Source organism: Pelophylax lessonae (genome assembly GCF_965119305.1).
Source record: "Pelophylax lessonae genome assembly, chromosome: 5".
NCBI classification, from domain to species: Eukaryota; Metazoa; Chordata; class Amphibia; order Anura; family Ranidae; genus Pelophylax; species Pelophylax lessonae.
Genome location: NC_138772.1, coordinates 350,631,124 through 350,651,170, shown reverse-complemented (window position 1 = coordinate 350,651,170; position 20,047 = coordinate 350,631,124).

Genomic DNA, 20,047 nt, shown 5'->3' with positions numbered 1-20,047 from the left:
CAGGGTTCTTAGATAATAGTGGTAAAATCAGGTGGATGCACAGATGTAAACAATGAACGAACAAAAAAAAAAAAAAAAAATGAAAATGCTTTACCTGTACACAGGAAGGCCATATGGCACAAGAGTGCATAAAAAAGAGAAAAGATGTTGGGAAATGAGAAGTAGTCACAGGCGTGGGGACAACCAGTAACTAGCTATGATAAAGAGTCCCGAGTAATTGTAGATCCTAAAGCCACTGTGGTACAATGATTAAAAAAAGTAATAAGACAAATGCTTATGCTGGCCATACACTATTAGATTTTCAAACAAACATTTCTAACAAACATTCTTAGTACATTCAACAGCTTGACAGATGACTTTGAAAGTACTTCAACATTTAATTTACTTTTAACATTCGATTTTGAAGTGAATGGACTTTATCAAACAAAAACTACCATACACTGTTGGAAATTCAATCCTTTGAGAAAGATGTTTCATCCTGCTCCTTCAAATTTTCTCAACTCTCCATCAAAAATATAGAAAATGTAACCTGCACTCCAAAACATAGCTCTTCTAAAAAAGACTGAATAGAATAAACTTCCCCTATCCTTGTGAACAAGCCAGCAGTGGTAAAACAACAGTAAGGTTGGTTTCGGGTAAAGACAATATTGTATGCAGTCTTTTTGGACAAATATTAAACACAGAAAGAGAAGCTAGATTTTGGAGCGTGGCTTACATTATTATATTTTTGTCAGAGAGTGGAGATTGGCTAGGCTAGCACCTAGGTTGTCCATGTGTGATGAAAGGAGTAAGTCTTGAGTGGTGCCATGGGTTTGGGTATGTTTTAAGTTAAATTTCCTTGTTATTGCAGTTGAAAACTGGTATCGATTTGACCCTTCTAATGATTATAAAATCTAATAAATGTTCTTGAAAATTTTCAAACAAAATTCTACTAGTGTATAGCCAGCTTAAAACGATTCTAAAGGTTGCAATTTTTTTTAATAACAAACACGTTATACTTACCTGCTCTGTGCAATGGTTTTGCACAGAGTAGCTCCGTTCCTTTTCTTTTTGGGTTCCTTGCTGGTGGTCCCCCCCCTGCCGAGTGCCCCCAATAGGAAGCCTACTCGAACAGGCTTGCTCCTGAGCCGCGCTCCTCTGAGTAGACCTTGTCCATTCATACACAGCCCCACCCCACTCTCTCCTTATTGGCTCACTGGCTGTGATTAACAGCAGCAGGAGTCAATTGTTTCCACTGTTGTGTTAGCCAATGAGGAGAGAAAGACCTAGGAGAGCTGCTGCTCTCATGTACATTGCTGGATTGAGACTGGGCTCAGGTAAGTATAAAGAAGGCTTGGGGTGGAGTTGCACCAAGAATGTTTTTTACCTTAATGCATAGAATGCATTAAGGTAAAAAACATTCTGCCTTTAGAACCACTATAACTTACTTGCTTATTTACTTACAATGTAGGAGGGGTGCCGTTAAATGTTCTCATTGACACAGGTTCCCAAGTAAGCACTGCAAGCTGGTTGAACAGCTAGAGAAATGAATTACAAAATAAACCAGTCAACAAATGGTTAGGAAAGGATAGCAAGCAACTACAGCAGTAAATGGTTCAATTTTTCCTTTGTGGGAAAAATTGGGTGGAATTGGGACTAAACATAGAAAATCGTAGTGGAAATAGGAAAACAATCTTTGTACCCATGCTAGTTAGTAAACTTGCTCTGCCACCCCAATTATAGAGTTAAATGCAATTGAATTGACTATGATAGTCAAAATAATTTTACTCCTTCCCTGTAGTTCCCCTTTTACAGGTCATTTAAATAAATCCAAAGGATACAAAAGCACTGAATGCACTTAGAGAACATCAAAGACAGTGAGTAAACAGCTTGTGCTTCTAAGATGTTTTTGTTGTTGTTTCATAAACACTTTTCATGTAGAGCTAAACCCCTTTATGACTAGAGATGTACCAAACTGTTCGCCGGCGGACAGTTCCCGGCGAACTTCGCATGTTTGCGTTCGCCGCTGCGGGCGAACATATGCGATGTTCGGTCCGCCTCCTATACATTATCATTGAGGCAAACTTTGACCCTGAACCTCACAGTCAGCAGACACATTCCAGGCCAATCAGCATACCTCCCTCCCACACCCTCCCACCTCCTATAAATAAGCAAGGGCAGCATACATCTTAGATCATTTCTGAAGCAGTGTGTTAGTGAGAGCAGGGAAAGTGCTGCTGCTTCTGTTAATAGCTAGGGACAGTTGTTAGTCAGTGTTACCGGTCTTGTTAGTCAGTGTTCTTGGTACACTCCTGCTGTTAGGACAGCACCCCAAAAAGCCCTTCCTAGGGCTGGTATTTGAGTTTTTTTTTTGGATATATATATATATATATATATCTATTGTCCCCAAAAAGCCCTGTTTAGGGCTGGTATTTGTGTAATTTTTTTTGTTCTGTGATATATATATATATATATATATATATATTGTGACAGGAAGTCAGGTAAATCTGGGAATGTAGTCACAGGCAGTAGATACATTTCCACCTGATTTAGAATGTTCACCAATTACTATAGGGTGTTGACTACAGAGCTAGCCAGCAGGAAGTTGAACAGACTTCAGCTGTTCAGAATGAGGAAATGAAGGGATTAGTTCGGTGGCGGGTGTGGATGACCCCTTGGGGGGTGCGTTTTCAAAGAGAAATAGCCGATAAGTGCTTGACACATGCGTGTCTGGAAATCTGTGTCCCAACCCTAGGGTTGAAACAAGAGGGGGGGGGGGGTATGTGACAGGAAGAAGCAGAGATCCCTGCAAAGAAGTGCATATGTTTGATGAACTTTGTCTGGTGCACGAGATTGCACAATCTATGTGTTCAGGAGAGAAGATCCTGAAAGAGAAAAAAAGTGTTTTAAAGAGACAGCGGTCTCAAAATTTTTGATGAACTGTGTCTGGTGCAAGGGACTGCACAAACTGTGTGTACAGGAAAGGAAATCCTGCAAGAGAGAGAAAAACTACTAAGTTATTAAAGAGACAGTGGTCTTAAAAGTTTTTCTGGACTTTGAAACATTTTTTTGTGGAGTTATTGAAGATGGGGCGATCAAAACACCTGAAAAATGCAAAGATAGATGAAATGAGAAACCGGATTCTATGGATGGAGGGGATGCTACCGTCTGAACCAGCCCCATCCATGCCTGAACGGAATCGGCTAAAGAGAAAGGTTGTTGTCCCTAGCAACGCTGGTGTAAATGAAACGGTTATGGAGACACAGTGTTCTGAGATGGAAAGTAAGCCCAAAATGGAGGAGATGTTGAAACAACTGATTATATCAAATGCAGCTCAACAGCAGGCAAATGCAGCTCAACAGCAGGCAAATGCGGATTTTCAGCGGAGCTTTGCAGCTCAACAAAAGGCTCATCAAGAGAGCATGGCCGGCTGGAAACAGAGACGCCAGCAGCAAATGGAGGCCATCGGTATGGAGGAAACCGAGTATGTGTGCAGGGCTGAGCTGGATGTCGTGCAACGGAAAATGGAAGAAAAGGAACAACCCCCGGGGGTACAGTTACAGTGGGAAGAAACCACTGATCTTCTTTTTTCCGAGTTGAAAAACCCTAGAAAGCCTATAATGGAGAAAGATACCATCCTCAAGGAAAAGGAGGTTGAAATTCAGACTTTGCAGGAGCAAAGTATGCGTGATATGTTGGAGTTGCAAAATCAGCTGGAAAAAAGTCTTAAGTCTTTGGAAGCTACAAAAATAGACCTGCAGGGGGTGCAGGAACAGAATGTCGCTCTGAAAGCGACATTGTCTCTCAGCGACAAGGAGAAACGTGAGAGAGAGGCTAAATTATTAAGTACTGTGTATGAGCTCACCACTTTGAGCAATTTGGTAGATGAATTACGTGCAGACTGTGAAAGTTGGAAAGATGAAGCCCAACGTTTCCAGCAGCAGCTAAAGGAGAAAGAAGCCTGTGTGGCAGAATTACAGTCTCATTCCCAGAAACTAGCCAATGAGGTGAAGGCTCTTCTGCAGGGAAAAGGAGATTGTGAATATAAGAGGGAAAAAGTAGAGGCACAGCTTCTGGAATCGCAAGTCAAGGTGTCAGAAGGTGACCGATTGTGTGCTAAGCTGTCAGAGAAGGCAAACCGACTGCAGGTTGAGTTGGACGATGTCACAAATCAGCTTTCTCAAGCAGACAGCAAATCTAGAGAAATTGCGGAAGATTTTTCTATCTTGGAATCGCAGCTGCAAGACACGCAGGAACTCTTACAGGAAGAGAGGTGTCAAAGGCTGAGTTTTAGCACAAAGCTCAAACAAATGGAACATGTGAAAAATGGCTTCCTGGAACAATTAAAAGAGAAGGAGGAAGCAAAGAAAAACCTATCAGAGCAAGTCGCAACATTGCAAGCTCAGATAGCGGATATGAAAAAACGCATGGAAGAAAGCGTTGGTTCATTAAAGTGCATTGAAGAAACCTGTAAAAGAATGTGTTGCAGTTCCATGCTTCTTCACTGATGCAGAGAGGAGGTCTATAATGGATACCGCCCAGATCGCTGGGTTCAACTGTGTTGTTGCCTTTGACCCATATGTTGGTGAAAGGAAAGTTGATGATGTCGCTGGAAAAATGAACAGGGGTCACTTTGAAGAAATGTGTGACAGCCTGTTGTGGCAAATGGAAGGCCCTCTGCACAGCATCTTAGAGCAAGCTAAGCTCAAGAAACAAAGAGTCAATGATTGTGTACAGCTGTATGGAGAGGCAACTCAAGTCACAGAGGGACGTCAATAGTCCCTACTGGGAACAAAGCTTAGTGAAGCAGAGGTTCTCAAAGTTTTGTGGAAATCATTTATGGATTGCAGAGAGAGGCGGCTCAAGAATGTTGAAGACATTAAGACTAGCCCAATTGAGTTGCCTATGGATCACGGTCCTCCATGGCGGATAGGACAGACGGTTATGAGGGACAAGCTGTCTGACATTTATGAGAAATCTGTCAATGTAGATGACAGAAACGAGAAGGAGCAAAATGATGCCAAAAATGCAGTTGAAGAATGTGTATATGAGATGAGAGACAAACTGTGTGGCATTTACTGTTGGAGACAGACTCTTAGGTAGGCTCCAGTGTGAGAAGGTAGCCGCCCACAGAGGCAAGGATTTATTTTCTGTTTTATTTTATTTTGCTGTTTTGACGCTTGCAGTCTGGTGAAGAAAATTGCCTTAATAAACCAAACTGTTGTTTGCAAGCACTTATCGGCTATTTCTCTTTGAAAACGCACCCCCCAAGGGGTCATCCACACCCGCCACCGAGCTAATCCCTCACATATTTGGACAAATTATAGAGGCCTTCATTTCCTCATTCTGAACAGCTGAAGTCTGTTCAACTTCCTGCTGGCTAGCTCTGTAGCCAACACCCTATAGTAATTGGTGAACATTCTAAATCAGGTGGAAATGTATCTCCTGCCTGTGACTACATTCCCAGATTTACCTGACTTCCTGTCACAATATATATACTGTATATATATATATATATATATATATATATCTATTGTCCCCAAAAGCCCTTTTTAGGGCTGGTATTTGAGTATTTTTATATATATATATATATATATATATCTATCTATTGTGCACTGCAGTTACCTACCCGCTGTGTGTGAGAGGCCACAGACCCACCACAGACTGTACTGTGTGCACACCACACTAATTTCGGGTGGCACAGGCACAGTACCTTGCATTTTAAAAAATATTTTTTTTTTCCTCTGTCATAATTGCAGTGAGTGCTGTGTCAGGTCCACAGAGTGTAATGTACCCACTGCAGTGCCCACCACTGATATATATACGGTGGCACAGCATCTTGTTGCAATTTGAAAAAAAAAAAAATTTTTTATTATTGCAGTTGCCTGGGCTGCCAGTGACTGTCAGGTCCACAGAGTGTACTGTGCCCACTGCAGTGCCACTGCATGCCCACCCACCACTGATATATACGGTGGCACAGCAGCTTGCAAATTAAAAATATATATATTTTTTTTATAATTGCAGTTGCCTGGGTGCCAGTGACTGTCAGGTCCACAGAGTGTACTGTGCCCACTGCAGTGCCACTGCGTGCCCACCCACCACTGATATATACGGTGGCACAGCAGCTTGAAAATTAAATATATATATATTTTTTTATAATTGCAGTTGCCTGGGCTGCCAGTGACTGTCAGGTCCACAGAGTGTACTGTACCCACTGCCCAACACTCCTATAGGGTGGCACAGCACCTTGCACTCATACAGGGAGTGCAGAATTATTAGGCAAATGAGTATTTTGACCACATCATCCTCTTTATGCATGTTGTCTTACTCCAAGCTGTATAGGCTCAAAAGCCTACTACCAATTAAGCATATTAGGTGATGTGCATCTCTGTAATGAGAAGGGGTGTGGTCTAATGACATCAACACCCTATATCAGGTGTGCATAATTATTAGGCAACTTCCTTTCCTTGGGCAAAATGGGTCAAAAGAAGGACTTGACAGGCTCAGAAAAGTCAAAAATAGTGAAATATCTTGCAGAGGGATGCAGCACTCTTAAAATTGCAAAGCTTCTGAAGCGTGATCATCGAACAATCAAGCATTTCATTCAAAATAGTCAACAGGGTCGCAAGAAGCGTGTGGAAAAACCAAGGTGCAAAATAACAGCCCATGAACTGAGAAAAGTCAAGTTTGCAGCTGCTAAGATGCCACTTGCCACCAGTTTGGCCATATTCCAGAGCTGCAACATCACTGGAGTGCCCAAAAGCACAAGGTGTGCAATACTCAGAGACATGGCCAAGGTAAGAAAGGCTGAAAAACGACCACCACTGAACAAGACACACAAGCTGAAACTTCAAGACTGGGCCAAGAAATATCTCAAGACTGATTTTTCAAAGGTTTTATGGACTGATGAAATGAGAGTGAGTCTTGATGGGCCAGATGGATGGGCCCGTGGCTGGATTGGTAAAGGGCAGAGAGCTCCAGTCCGACTCAGACGCCAGCAAGGTGGAGGTGGAGTACTGGTTTGGGCTGGTATCATCAAAGATGAGCTTGTGGGGCCTTTTCGGGTTGAGGATGGAGTCAAGCTCAACTCCCAGTCCTACTGCCAGTTTCTGGAAGACACCTTCTTCAAGCAGTGGTACAGGAAGAAGTCTGCATCCTTCAAGAAAAACATGATTTTCATGCAGGACAATGCTCCATCACACGCGTCCAAGTACTCCACAGCGTGGCTGGCAAGAAAGGGTATAAAAGAAGAAAAGCTAATGACATGGCATCCTTGTTCACCTGATCTGAACCCCATTGAGAACCTGTGGTCCATCATCAAATGTGAGATTTACAAGGAGGGAAAACAGTACACCTCTCTGAACAGTGTCTGGGAGGCTGTGGTTGCTGCTGCACGCAATGTTGATGGTGAACAGATCAAAACACTGACAGAATCCATGGATGGCAGGCTTTTGAGTGTCCTTGCAAAGAAAGGTGGCTATATTGGTCACTGATTTGTTTTTGTTTTGTTTTTGAATGTCAGAAATGTATATTTGTGAATGTTGAGATGTTATATTGGTTTCACTGGTAAAAAAAATAATTGAAATGGGTATACTGTATATTTGATTTTTGTTAAGTTGCCTAATAATTATGCACAGTAATAGTCACCTGCACACACAGATATCCCCCTAAAATAGCTAAAACTAAAAACAAACTAAAACTACTTCCAAAAATAGTCAGCTTTGACATTAATGAGTTTTTTGGGTTCATTGAGAACATGGTTGTTGTTCAATAATAAAATTAATCCTCAAAAATACTCATTTGCCTAATAATTCTGCACTCCCTGTAGTACAACACATTAAAAAAAAAATGACAGGCAGAGGAAGGCCACCCCGCAAGGGCCGTCGTGGTCGTGGTGCTGTGATTTCCTTTGGCCCTAGAATAATGCCCAGTGTTCAGAGGCCACAGACCCTGAACTCAAAAAATTCTGAGGACATAGTTGACTGGCTTACACAGGACACCCAATCGTCTACAGCTTCCGCTGGGAACCTTAATGCACCATCCTCCTCCAGCTCAGCTTCGGGCACCTCTCAATTTACCACTCGCCCGCCCGCCGGCACCAACACTAGCACCACAGCCGCTTCACTTAATCTGTCAGAGGAGTTATTTACACATGAGTTGGAAGAAATAAGTGATGCGCAACCATTAGTGCCAGAGGATGTAAATAACGGGGATATGTCTCAGTCAGGCAGCATTATACACATGGACGTACATTGTGATGATGATGATGTTGTACCTGCTGCTACTGCCTTTGCTGAGTTGTCAAGTGAAGCGGCTGATGATGACGATGTGTCCGTGGATGTCACCTGGGTGTCTGCTCGAAGAGCAGAAGAAGAGGGGGAAAGTTCAGATGGGGAGACAGAGAGGAGGAGGAGACGAGTTGGATGCAGGGGAGGTCATCGCAAGGAGCTAGTGGCACAGTCAGACAGAATGTAGATTCGGCACCCGGGGTCAGCCAGACAGCACGCCAATCAACGCAAGCTGTTGCCACCACCAGAATGCCGTCATTGCAAAGCTCAGCAGTGTGGCATTTTTTTTGTGTGTCTGCCTCTGATATCAGCGATGCCATTTGTAACCTGTGCCAAAAGAAACTGAGTTGTGGGAAGTCCAACACCCACCTAGGTACAACTGCTTTGCGAAGGCACATGATCTCACATCACAAACGCCTATGGGATCAACACATGAGTAAAAGCAGCACACAAACTCAAAGCCACCATCCTCCTCCTGGTCCAGCATCTTCAGCCACGTCAACCACTGCTGTCCTCCTTGCCTCCTGTCAACAACCCGCCCCTCCGCCTCTCACCTTCAGCAGTTCCTGCTCATCACCTGCCCACAGTCAGGTGTCTGTCAAAGAAATGTTTGAGCGTAAGAAGCCAATCTCACAGAGTCACCCCCTTGCCCGGCATCTGAAAGCTGGCTTGTCAGAACTCTTAGCCCGCCAGCTTTTACCATACAAGCTGGTGGAGTCTGAGGCCTTCAAAAAATTTGTGGCTTTTGGGACACCGGAATAATTTTTCACAAAAGGCAATCCCCAACCTGTACTCTATTGTGGAAAAGGAAGTAATGTCATGTCTGGCACACAGTGTTGGGGCAAGGGTCCATCTGACCACTGATAGCTGGTCTGCAAAGCACGGTCAGGGCAGGTATATCACTTACACTGCGCATTGGGTAAACCTGCTGGTGGCTGCCAAGCATGGAATGCGTGGCTCTGCTGCAGAGGAGTTGGTGACACCACCACGACTTGCAGGCAGGCCTGCTGCCACCTCCTCTACTCATCCTACTCTATCCTCTTTGCTAACCTCCTCGGCTGAGTCATCTTCTGCTGTTGCGTCTTGCTCCACACCAACTGCACCCCCCCAGCTCCCAGGGGCTATTCCACATGCCGGATACGACAGTGTCACGCTGTCTTGGGGTTGACTTGCCTGAAAGCAGAGAGTCACACCGGACCAGCACTACTGTCCGCCCTGAACGCACAGGTGGATCAGTGGCTGACCCCGCACCAAGTGGAGATAGGCAAAGTGGTGTGTGACAACGGAAGCAATTTGTTGGCGGCATTGAATTTGGGCAAGTTGACACAATTGCCGTGCATGGCACATGTGTTGAATCTGATTGTACAACGCTTTGTGCAGAAGTACCCAGGCTTACAGGACGTCCTCAAGCAGGCCAGGAAGGTGTTTGGCCATTTCAGGCATTCCTACACGACCATGGCGCACTTTTCAGATATTCAGCGGCGAAACAACATGCCAGTGAGGCACTTGATTTGCGACAGCCCGACACCTTGGAATTCAACACTGCTAATGTTGGACCGCCTGCTCCAACAAGAAAAAGCGGTCAACGAGTATTTGTATGACCGGGGTGCTAGGACAGCCTCTGTGGAGCTGGGTATTTTTTTGCCACATTACCGGACGCTCATGCGCAATGCCTGTAGGCTCATGCGTCCTTTTGAGGAGGTGACAGACCTAGTCAGTCGCACCGGAGGCACCATCAGCGACATCATCCCATATGTTTTCTTCCTGGAGCGTGCCCTGCGAAGAGTGCTGGATCAGGCCATAGATGAGCGTGAAGAGGAAGAGTTGTGGTCACCATCACCACCACCAGAAAGAGCCTTACCATCGCTTGCTGGACCTGCGGCAACACTGGAAGAGGAGTCTGAGGAAGAGGAGTCAGAGGAGGAATGTGGCTTTGAGGAGGAGGAACACCAACCACAGCAGGCATCCCAGGGTGCTCGTTGTCACCTATCTGGTACCCATGGTGTTGTACGTGGCTGGGGGGAAGAACACACCTTCAATGACATCAGTGAGGACGAGGAATTGGACATGAGTAGCTCGGCATCCAACCTTGTGCAAATGGGGTCTTTCATGCTGTCATGCCTGTTGAGGGACCCTCGTATAAAAAGGCTGAAAGAGTACGACCTGTACAGGGTGGCCACGCTACTAGACCCCCGGTATAAGCAGAAAGTCTCTGATATGTTACCGAATTACCGGCAGTCGCAAAGGATGCAGCAGCTACAAAATAAGTTGAAAAGTATGCTTTACACAGCATATAAGGGTGATGTCACAGCACAACGGGAATCCAACAGGGGAAGAGGTGAAAGTAATCCTCCTCCTACCACAACCACGCAGGCAAGGACAGGACGCTTTACAGACGTCTTGTTGATGGAGGACATGCAGAGCTTTTTTAGTCCTAAGCATCGCCACAGCCCCTCGGGGTCCACCCTCAGAGAACAACTCGACCGACAGGTAGCAGGCTACCTTGCCTTAACTGCAGATATCGACACTCTGAGGAGCGATGAACCCCTTGACTACTGGGTGTGCAGGCTTGACCTGTGGCCTGAGCTATCCCAATTTGCCATTGAACTGCTGGCCTGCCCCGCTTCAAGTGTCTTGTCAGAAAGGACCTTCAGCGCAGCAGGAGGTATTGTCACTGAGAAGAGAAGTCGCCTAGGTCAAAAAAGTCTTGATTACCTCACCTTTATTAAGATGGATGAGGCATGGATCCCGAAGGGACTGACAGTGGGGGATGCATTTGACTAAAAAAGCCCTGATGAGATGCCTTGGGCTAAAAATGGTCCACACGCTGCTGTATTTAATCTCTGCATGTCGGATGACTTACGTGACGTCTCCGCCACCAACTACGGTTCAACCCGCAATGTTTTAGTGCACTTTCTGCCTTGAAAACCTCAATTTTTCCGGCCGCTGCTACAGCAGCGGCTGCAACAATACCTACTTTTTCATGCATGTGTACATGCCTAATTTTTCTGGCCTCTGGTGCTACACTGTGGCTGCAAAAAACAAAACACAAAAAAAGGCACATACATGTGTCAATTCCCCTTCGTGATCGTTACCTTGTTGTGGTGAAGGGGCTTGCGTATCACAATGAAGCGATCACCTCTATGAGTGTGTTGGCAATGTTGGCACACCCCAGATGATAAGGTCGTTGCTTCATTGTGAACAGACCAAAAGCGATCCGCGGGATAATTTTTCATAGAAAAAACATTTGTTTTCTTTAATTTAAAAAAAAGAGGACAGCCTCTGCGGAGCTGGGTATTTTTTGGCCGCGTTACTGAATGATCATGCACAATGGCTGTAGGCTCATGCGTCCTTTTGCGGAGGTGACAAACCTGGTCAGTCAAACCCAATGCAACATCATTGACCTCATCCCATATGCATTTTTTCTGGAGCGTGCCCTGCGAAGAGTATTGGATCAGTCCGTAGATGAGCATTAAGAGGAAGAGTTGTGGTCCCCGTGTAATGCTGGCGATTACTGCTGACGGGTAATGCTGTTGTTTGGATACTGCTGGCGGGTAGTGTTGGTGGGTAATGATGGCAGTTACTGCTGGTGGGCAGTGTTGGGGGGTAATCCTGGCAGTTACTGCTGGCTGGTAATGTGGTTGGGTAATGCTTGTAGTTACTGCTGGCGGGTAGTGTTGGCGGGTAATGCTGGTGGGTAATGCTGGTTGTTACTGCTGGCGGGTAGTGTTGATGGGTAATGCTGGCGGGTACATCTGGCGGGTAATGCTGGTGGGTAGTGCTGGCACTGCTGGCGGGTAGTGCTGGCACTGCTGGCGGGTAATGCTGGTCATGCAGGTACTGCTGGAGGAAGCAGCGGCTGCAGTAGAGAGCAGAGCCGATGCTTCCTGTGTGGCACCTGTCACAGGCGAAGTGCATTTTTTATCACTCTGTCTGTGACAGACCGGAACTATACAGGAAGCAGCGGCTCTGTCACTGACATCCTAAGTCTCCCACGGCAGCCGGGAGATTGCACGGCACTTGCAGGTGTCCATGAGCCGCTGGCCAAAGGCGGGAGACTCCCGCAAATCGCAGGAGACTTGGGATATCTGGGACAGATGCCTCAAGCTGGTATATAATGTAAACATTCAAATTAGCTAAACAAGGTTGTACAAGGGCATACATCCCAACTTTGGAACTTGAAAATGAGGGACAACTAGGGTAAGAAAAGACATGTAAGAAAAGACATGCACCAGGCTTTCTACTGTCTATAGTGCCACAGTGCCCTGCAGGGCTGCTGGCATGGTACAGGAGAATGCAGTGCTGCGGGCATGGTACAGGAGAATGCAGTGCTGTGGGCATGGTACAGAAGAATGCAGGGCTGTAGGCATGGTACAGGAGAATGCAGTGCTGCGGGCATGGTACAGAAGAATGCAGGGCTGTAGGCATGGTACAGGAGAATGCAGGGATGCGGGCATGGTACAGAAGAATGTGGGGCTGCGGGCATGATACAGAAGAATGTGGGGCTGTGGGCATGGTACAGGAGAATGCAGGGCTGCGGGCATGGTACAGGAGAATGCGGGACTGTGGGCATGGTACAGGAGAATGCAACGCTGCGGCATGGTACAGGAGAATGCAAGGCTGCAGGCATGGTACAGGAGAATGCATGGCTGCGGGCATGGTACAGAAGAATGTGGGGCTGTGGGCATGGTACAGGAGAATGCAGGGCTGCGGGCATGGTACAGGAGAATGCGGGACTGTGGGCATGGTACAGGAGAATGCAACGCTGCGGCATGGTACAGGAGAATGCAAGGCTGCAGGCATGGTACAGGAGAATGCATGGCTGCGGGCATGGTACAGGAGAATGCGGGGCTGTGGGCATGGTACAGGAGAATGCGGGGCTGCGGGCATGGTACAAGAGAATGCGGGGCTGCGGGCATGGTACAGGAGAATGCGGGTCTGCGGGCATGGTACAGGAGAATGCAGTGCTGCTGGCATGGTACAAGAGAATGTGGGGATGCGGGCATACTACAGGAGATGCAGTGCTGTGGGCATATACCATGCCCGCAGCACTGCATCTTCTGTAGTATGCCTGCAGCCCCGCATAATGGCAGCTGCAGCCTTCTTCCATCACCACCCACCATGCCTGGACTCCTCATCCCACACTATAGACCATTCCTAGTCCCACCTTCCCTTACCACCTACCATGCCTGCAGCCCCCTTTACTTACCACCCACCAAGCCTGCACCTTCCCTCACCATCTACCATGTCTGCGCCCTTCTTCCCTTAGCACCCACCAAGCCTGCAGCTCCCCTCAAAGCTGCACTGCACATATCACTGCTCTTTTTTTTTTCTTTACCTTACCACCACAGCTGGGCCACCCCTTTGCCACCATTTCTGTTCCCCTTCTCTCACCAAGACTGTACATGCTTTCGCCTGCTCTCACTCTATATCTCCATGTCCCCCAACTTTTGCCCCCCCTTTGAGACACAATGCCCTGCAACATTACCTTCCGCCTGCTCTCACAACTGTTCCTGCAAATTCCCCCTCCACCACCCTTCCCAACCACACACACTGATACTTTCACTACCCCAACCTTGATAATTCTGGAACAAATACACTTTTGCTACTTGCCACATAAAATGTAAAAAAACAAAAAAAAAAACCTAGGTGAACTTTAGGTGTGGAAAAATTTTACTTTTGGACCCGATGCCCAACCTGCATTGGCGTGCGTGGGGCTCCCTGAGGTGACTTGGAAGGGTACAACCGTACAGGCCTAACACTGCCCGCCCGGCGCCCATTAATAATCCCCCCACAAGCACAGGAAGGACATGCAAACGCCATGCAGACAGTATCCTGACCAAGTATCGAACTATGGATTCCAGTGCCGCAAGGCAGAAGTAATATAAATAGCTACATTCTCCATCATTTAATATTGTTTATAAAATAATATTTTTCCTAAAAAAAAAAAAAAAAAATAGTTTAGAAAATATAGAAAGTGAGACATGCAAAAAACAATAAGGAAATAATTTCTTGCATTTGAGTAAAGAGCCAGGAATCAGTGATGGGTAAGTGACTAGAGAAGTGTATGTCAGGGGCAGCTGGCAGCAAGTGTAATGGAGTAGCCTGGGAACAGCTGGCAGGAGGTGCAGTTGGCAGTATATGCATTGAAGCTAAAAGGTAGGTACAATTAGCAGTAGGCACATTATTGAGGAACATCTGGGGTACAGTTGGAAGTAGGTGCAGTGATGGTGAAAGGGGGGTACAACTGGCAGGTCAGAAAGACCATGAGATCAGGAAGTCAAAGGCACACAGAACAGTAGGTGCAGTGATGGGTAGGCTGGAGATATGGTAGTGTGGCTGTGTGGAGCAGTCTCACTTACCTCTTTCTAAGACGCCTAAAGGCCCGTACACACGTACCGATTGTCGGCCGAAACTGTTCGGCCGCCGAACGATCGGCCGATTTTCGGCTTGTTAGTATGATGCTTCCGACAGCCGACAGCGCACTTTCGGCCGAACAGAATCTGTCGTGCAAGCATTAAAATTTTTGTATGCCGACACCAGAACGGCCGATTGTTCGCCAGTCAGTACAGAATTCGGCCGACAGACAGCAGATTTGCAATACTGGGCATGCTCAGAAAAGAAAAAAGACAGGGAAAGTTAACCATCACATGACATCACTTCTGCAGTCGGCGGACAAAATTCGTGTGCAGTCTTTTGAACTTTTCAGCGGACAGGACAGCCCGGGGACAAAAGACGGCCGATCGGTCGGCCGACAATCGGTACGTGTACGGGGCTTTAGGATTTAAAAATGGCGCCGCCTGGCGCCAACACATCCGCGGCCAGCCTGACAAGCACACTGCGCATGTGCCTTCGCTGCTCGGGAAAGCCCGTACATGTTCGGCTATTCCCGGAAATAGCCGAACGTTTACGGGCTTTCCCGAGCGACGGCGGCGGCACATGCGCAGTGTGCATGTCAGGCCGGCCGTGGACCTTTTCTTTTGCGCAAAAGCCGAAGAAGAGAAGTGGCGGCCCCTCTCTAAGTGCCGCCTTGGTCCCATGGTCCCACCGGGACCCATGGTAGGGCTGGCCCTGCATCCATATGTATATAGTGCTAGGGGTAGCAGAGTACAGGAAAATTATGCTCCATACACACATGACTTTTATTTTTTTTACTCACTGTTCTCTTCTCCCGAGTCCCGACCACTTCCTCACCGCAGCAGCTTGAGAGGTGCACTGCTTTGGATGGTGGAGCCGTGGATCTGCTCTGCGGCTGCACCTGCTGGCTGTCCTCAATTCTGGATTGAATTTCCCAGGCAATTTACCAGTTCCTCTCTTCTCTTGTGCAGCGGCCCCACAGTAAAATATGGATGGAGGGAGGAGCCGGTCCGGAGGTGGGTGGGGCCAGTAATCGGCGGCGGCGCGGAGGAAAAAGTTGTGCAGCGGCCCCACAATAGGAGATAGGTGGAGGGAGGAGCCGGTCCGGAGGTGGGTGGGGCCAGTAATCGGCGGCGGCGCGGAGGACAAAGTTGTGCAGCGGCCCCACAATAGAAGATAGATGGAGGGAGGAGCTGGTCCGGAGGTGGGAGGGGCCAGTAATCGGCGGCGGCGCGGAGGACAAGGAAGAATAGATCCTCCTCCGCCTCGCATAGGTCTTCTCCACTCAGCCTCGCTTACATCCTCTGGAGAGGAGAGAGAGACCGTGACGTCACTGGTTGCTAGACGCCAGGCGGCTGGTGATCTAGCAACCCGGTCTCTGGAGCATTCGCCAGCCAGCCAGTGTGAGTCACTCCTCACTGATGTACAATGAAAATAATGCATACGCAGCATACCATACTGAGTCTGACTGACCGGCCTTTTCTGGGGGGATCAGATCGGCCCGGGGGGAAATTGCCACCCTGCCCCCCGGCCCAGCCCGCCCCTGAGCGGGCGTAACCCTTACACTACTTGATCGAACAACATCATACCTGATCGTATTCACACACTGGATGTTTTAAAGCACGTTATTCCAAACAATTTAGGAATGTTAGGTGATTTATGCCCTTTATGGATTAAAACCCGACTCTGCGTCAACTACGTAATTTCCCATGGGAGTTTTGCCATGGATGCCCCTCCGGCATGCCACAGTCCAGGTGTTAGACCCCTTGAAACAACTTTTCCATCACTATTGTGGCCAGAAAGAGTCCCTGTGGGTTTTAAAATTCGCCTGCCTATTGAACTCTATGGCAGTTCGCTCGGTTCGCCGGTTCGCAAACATTCGCCGATGTTCGCCGTTCGCGAACGGCAAATTTTAGGTTCGCGACATCACTATTTATGACTTGCTGCAAATCAAAATGTGATATAAAGTGCCAGGAAAGGAGGGTACAGTCAGGGGAGCAATTAGAAATCATGGGGCCCTGCACAGCCTACTGGGGTGCAACACTTTTTTTAAAGTCTGTAACATGTAATGCACAATGTAGAGGTTGGTAGTAAGCAATATAGAGTTCAGGGATCAGTAGTAAGGCACAGTGTGCAGGGGTAAGAAGTAAGTAAGGCAGAGTGCAGGTGTTAGTAGCAGGTAACAGAGTTTAGGGATCAGTAGCAAGTAACACAAAGTTTATGGGGTTAGTAAAAAGTAATGCAGAGTGCATGGTTCAGTAGCAAATAACACAAAACGCACAGGGCAATGGTAAGTAATGCAGAGGTCAGTACTAATGCAGAGGTCAGTAGTAAGTAGAGTGCATGAGACAATAGTATGTAATGCAGAGTGCACTGGGTAGTAGTAAGTAACTTGAAAGACAGTAATAACACAGAGGACAATAGTAGGTAATGTAGCATACAGTACCACAGAATAAATACCCCCTCCTCCATCTCTGAAATGTAGTCACAGACCCCAGATGCACTGGCACCATAACGACCAGCATGACTTAAGTATGCTTTTTTTTTAGGGCAAACACCCTGCAAATTCGGGTGTTCGGCGAATGGCCAAACAAGCAAATGTTCGCCCATTCCTAGTTTTTACATGGGGAGCCTCAAGCGCAGCAAATGCACCAAAAACTGCGGTAACGGACAATGCTCCACTACAAAAAAGTTCTGAAGCTTCTCTGGGATGATTGTTTTGCCATCAAGTCAAGTAAATGGGCTGCCCAATGCGTGACGAGTGAAAACACTTCAAAACACCCCAAAAAACCCACATGCAGGAATGTAAGTTTTCGCTACGTGGAGATGTGAACGAGACCTGAAAACTGAGTGTCTCCGCCCACTCCCTCCTATGTACTTGTTTAAAGATAGTCATACACTATGCAATCTGATTTTACATTCTCTGTACAATTTTCTTTTCATTTACCAGAACTATGGAATAGGCGGACCCACCTGACCTGGCTCCTTACATAGCTGATGGAAGGTCTAAAGAAGATTATACAATCAGATTGTATAGAAAGTGGGTGGAAAGTGGTATTGTAATGAGGAAGATGTGGTCCAGAGCGGTAAACACATCCTATCACACCCTCTTCTGTGATTGCAACAGGGAAGTGAAGGCTTCTGGGAGATGACCCACAGGAAGTAAATGCTGAGAGACGATTTTACAGAAAGTGATGGAATCTAAAAATCATTTTAAAAATTCAAAACTAAACTGAAAAATTTTAACCACTTTAGGACCGGAGGATTTTCCTGCTTTACGTCCAGGCCACTTTTTGCGATTTGGCACTGTGCGACTTTAACTGACAATTGCGCGGTCATGCAACGCCGTACCCAAACGAAATTTATGTCCTTTTTTTCCCACAAACAGAGCTTTCTTTTGGTGGTATTTGATCACCTCTGCGCTTTTCATTTTTTGCGATATTAATAAAAAAAAGCGACAATTTTGAAAAAATAACAATATTTTTCTATTTTGACAGTTAAAAAATATCAAATATATTCAATTTTTGTCATATATTTAGGCCAAAATGTATTTAGCTACATGTCTTTGACAAAAAAATTCTCAATCAGCATATTTTTAACCGCTTTAAGACTGGAAGATTTTACCCCATTCCTGACCAGGCCATATTTTGTGTGACGCTGTACCCAGATTAAATTTATGTCCTTTTTTCCCCCACAAATAGAGCTTTCTTTTGGTGGTATTTTATCACCTGTGCGGTTTTTACTTTTTGCGCTATAAACAAAAAAAGAGCGACAATTTTGAAAAAATAACAATATTCCCCCCAAAAAAATTAAAAAATCAAATTTTTTTAACATTTTAGGCCAATTTGTTATCTGCTACATATTTTTGGTAAAAAAAATCGCAATAAGCGTATTTTGATTGGTTTGCGCAAAAGTTATTGCAGCTACTAACTACGGGAAATTTATGTAATTTTTATTGTTTTTTTTAACTAGTAATGGCGGCGATCTGCGATTTTTTTTGTGGGACTGCGAAATTGCGGCGGACAGATTGGACCCCTAACTGTCATTTTGACACTTTTGAGGTAACCAGTGACATTACTACAGTAATCAGTGCTATAAATATGCACTGTTACTGTAAAAATGACACTGGCAGGGAAGGGGTTAACTTTTATTGGTGATCAAGGGGTTAATGTATGCCTGATGCTTACTGACGTGTGTGGGGGGAGGGGATTGAGTGACACAGGTACAGATCGCAGGTTCAGCTATGCTGAATCCTGCAATCTGTGACTGCCTGTCACATAGGAGATCAAATATAGGAGTAAACAAAGCGGGCGGATTTCCTCACACGATCCCCGACGATCGGGGAAGAGCGGCGGTGATCGCTGCCGCTACTCCCCTTGCCCGACTCCCGCTGTGTCTGAATACAGTGGGAGCGAGCCTCCGGCGGTGCACGCACGCCGCCCACGAGGGGAGGAGTCCAGCGACGTAGACCTACGTCGCTGAACGATAACGAGCCACTTTGCCGCAGTATGCTCAATGTGAGAGGCAAGTGGTATAAGTAAAGTGGGAGAAAAGCACATTGGGATGGCTGGGCCTGAAATGGCATTGGCAAATGCTTCTATCTTTTATGAAAAGGTAAATTCTGCCTGAAAAAGGTGAACTTGTCATTTGGCTATATGTAAAAATTTTAGGGACTGCTTTAACATGAAGTATTGGTCATGTAGAAAGAATTCGGGTGCTGATACATTGTCCCAGAATTCACTATGCTGTCTTCAGAATTAAGAAAAGTTTACAAATCTGATCACACCACAGGCTATTTCTGCTAAATTGAAAGGTAGCAGAGCAGAGGTAGATGTCACTAGTTCTACAACCAGAAGTGGATACAAATAGTTTCAACGTGATGAAATTTAGGAAATTATCACAAAAGACACAGTTCTGGCAGGACAAGGCCATACATGCTATCTGGAACTTTAAAGTGTCACTAAACCCACATCATAAAAAACTATCAACAAATGTAGTATTACATGCTGTTCATACTCACTTAGTCACTGTGAGATACTTTTTCTGTAATATGCAAAAAAACTGGTTTATCCTGTTGTTTTCTATCTCTACCTTCTGTCCAAGTCCCCAATTCAGCTCAGGATTTTGCAGAGCTGTGGTGGCAACTTTGCACATGCTTAGTTTTCATTAAGTTTCTATGCTGAGCATTTCCTCCTATCTCATCTGAGCAGCCCATGTAACTATAGAGTCGCACATTTGGGTGTATACAGAGTTGTAAATGACAGCCCACTTCCTCCCTCCTCCTCCATGCTCACTAACAAAAATAAACACAATAGGGGAAGGATGATACATGTAGATTAATGGAGGCTTCCCTCTCTCTTATTCTAAGACACAGGCCGGAGGGGCATGACACAGCCTGTGACGAGCTGAAATCCACCCATGCC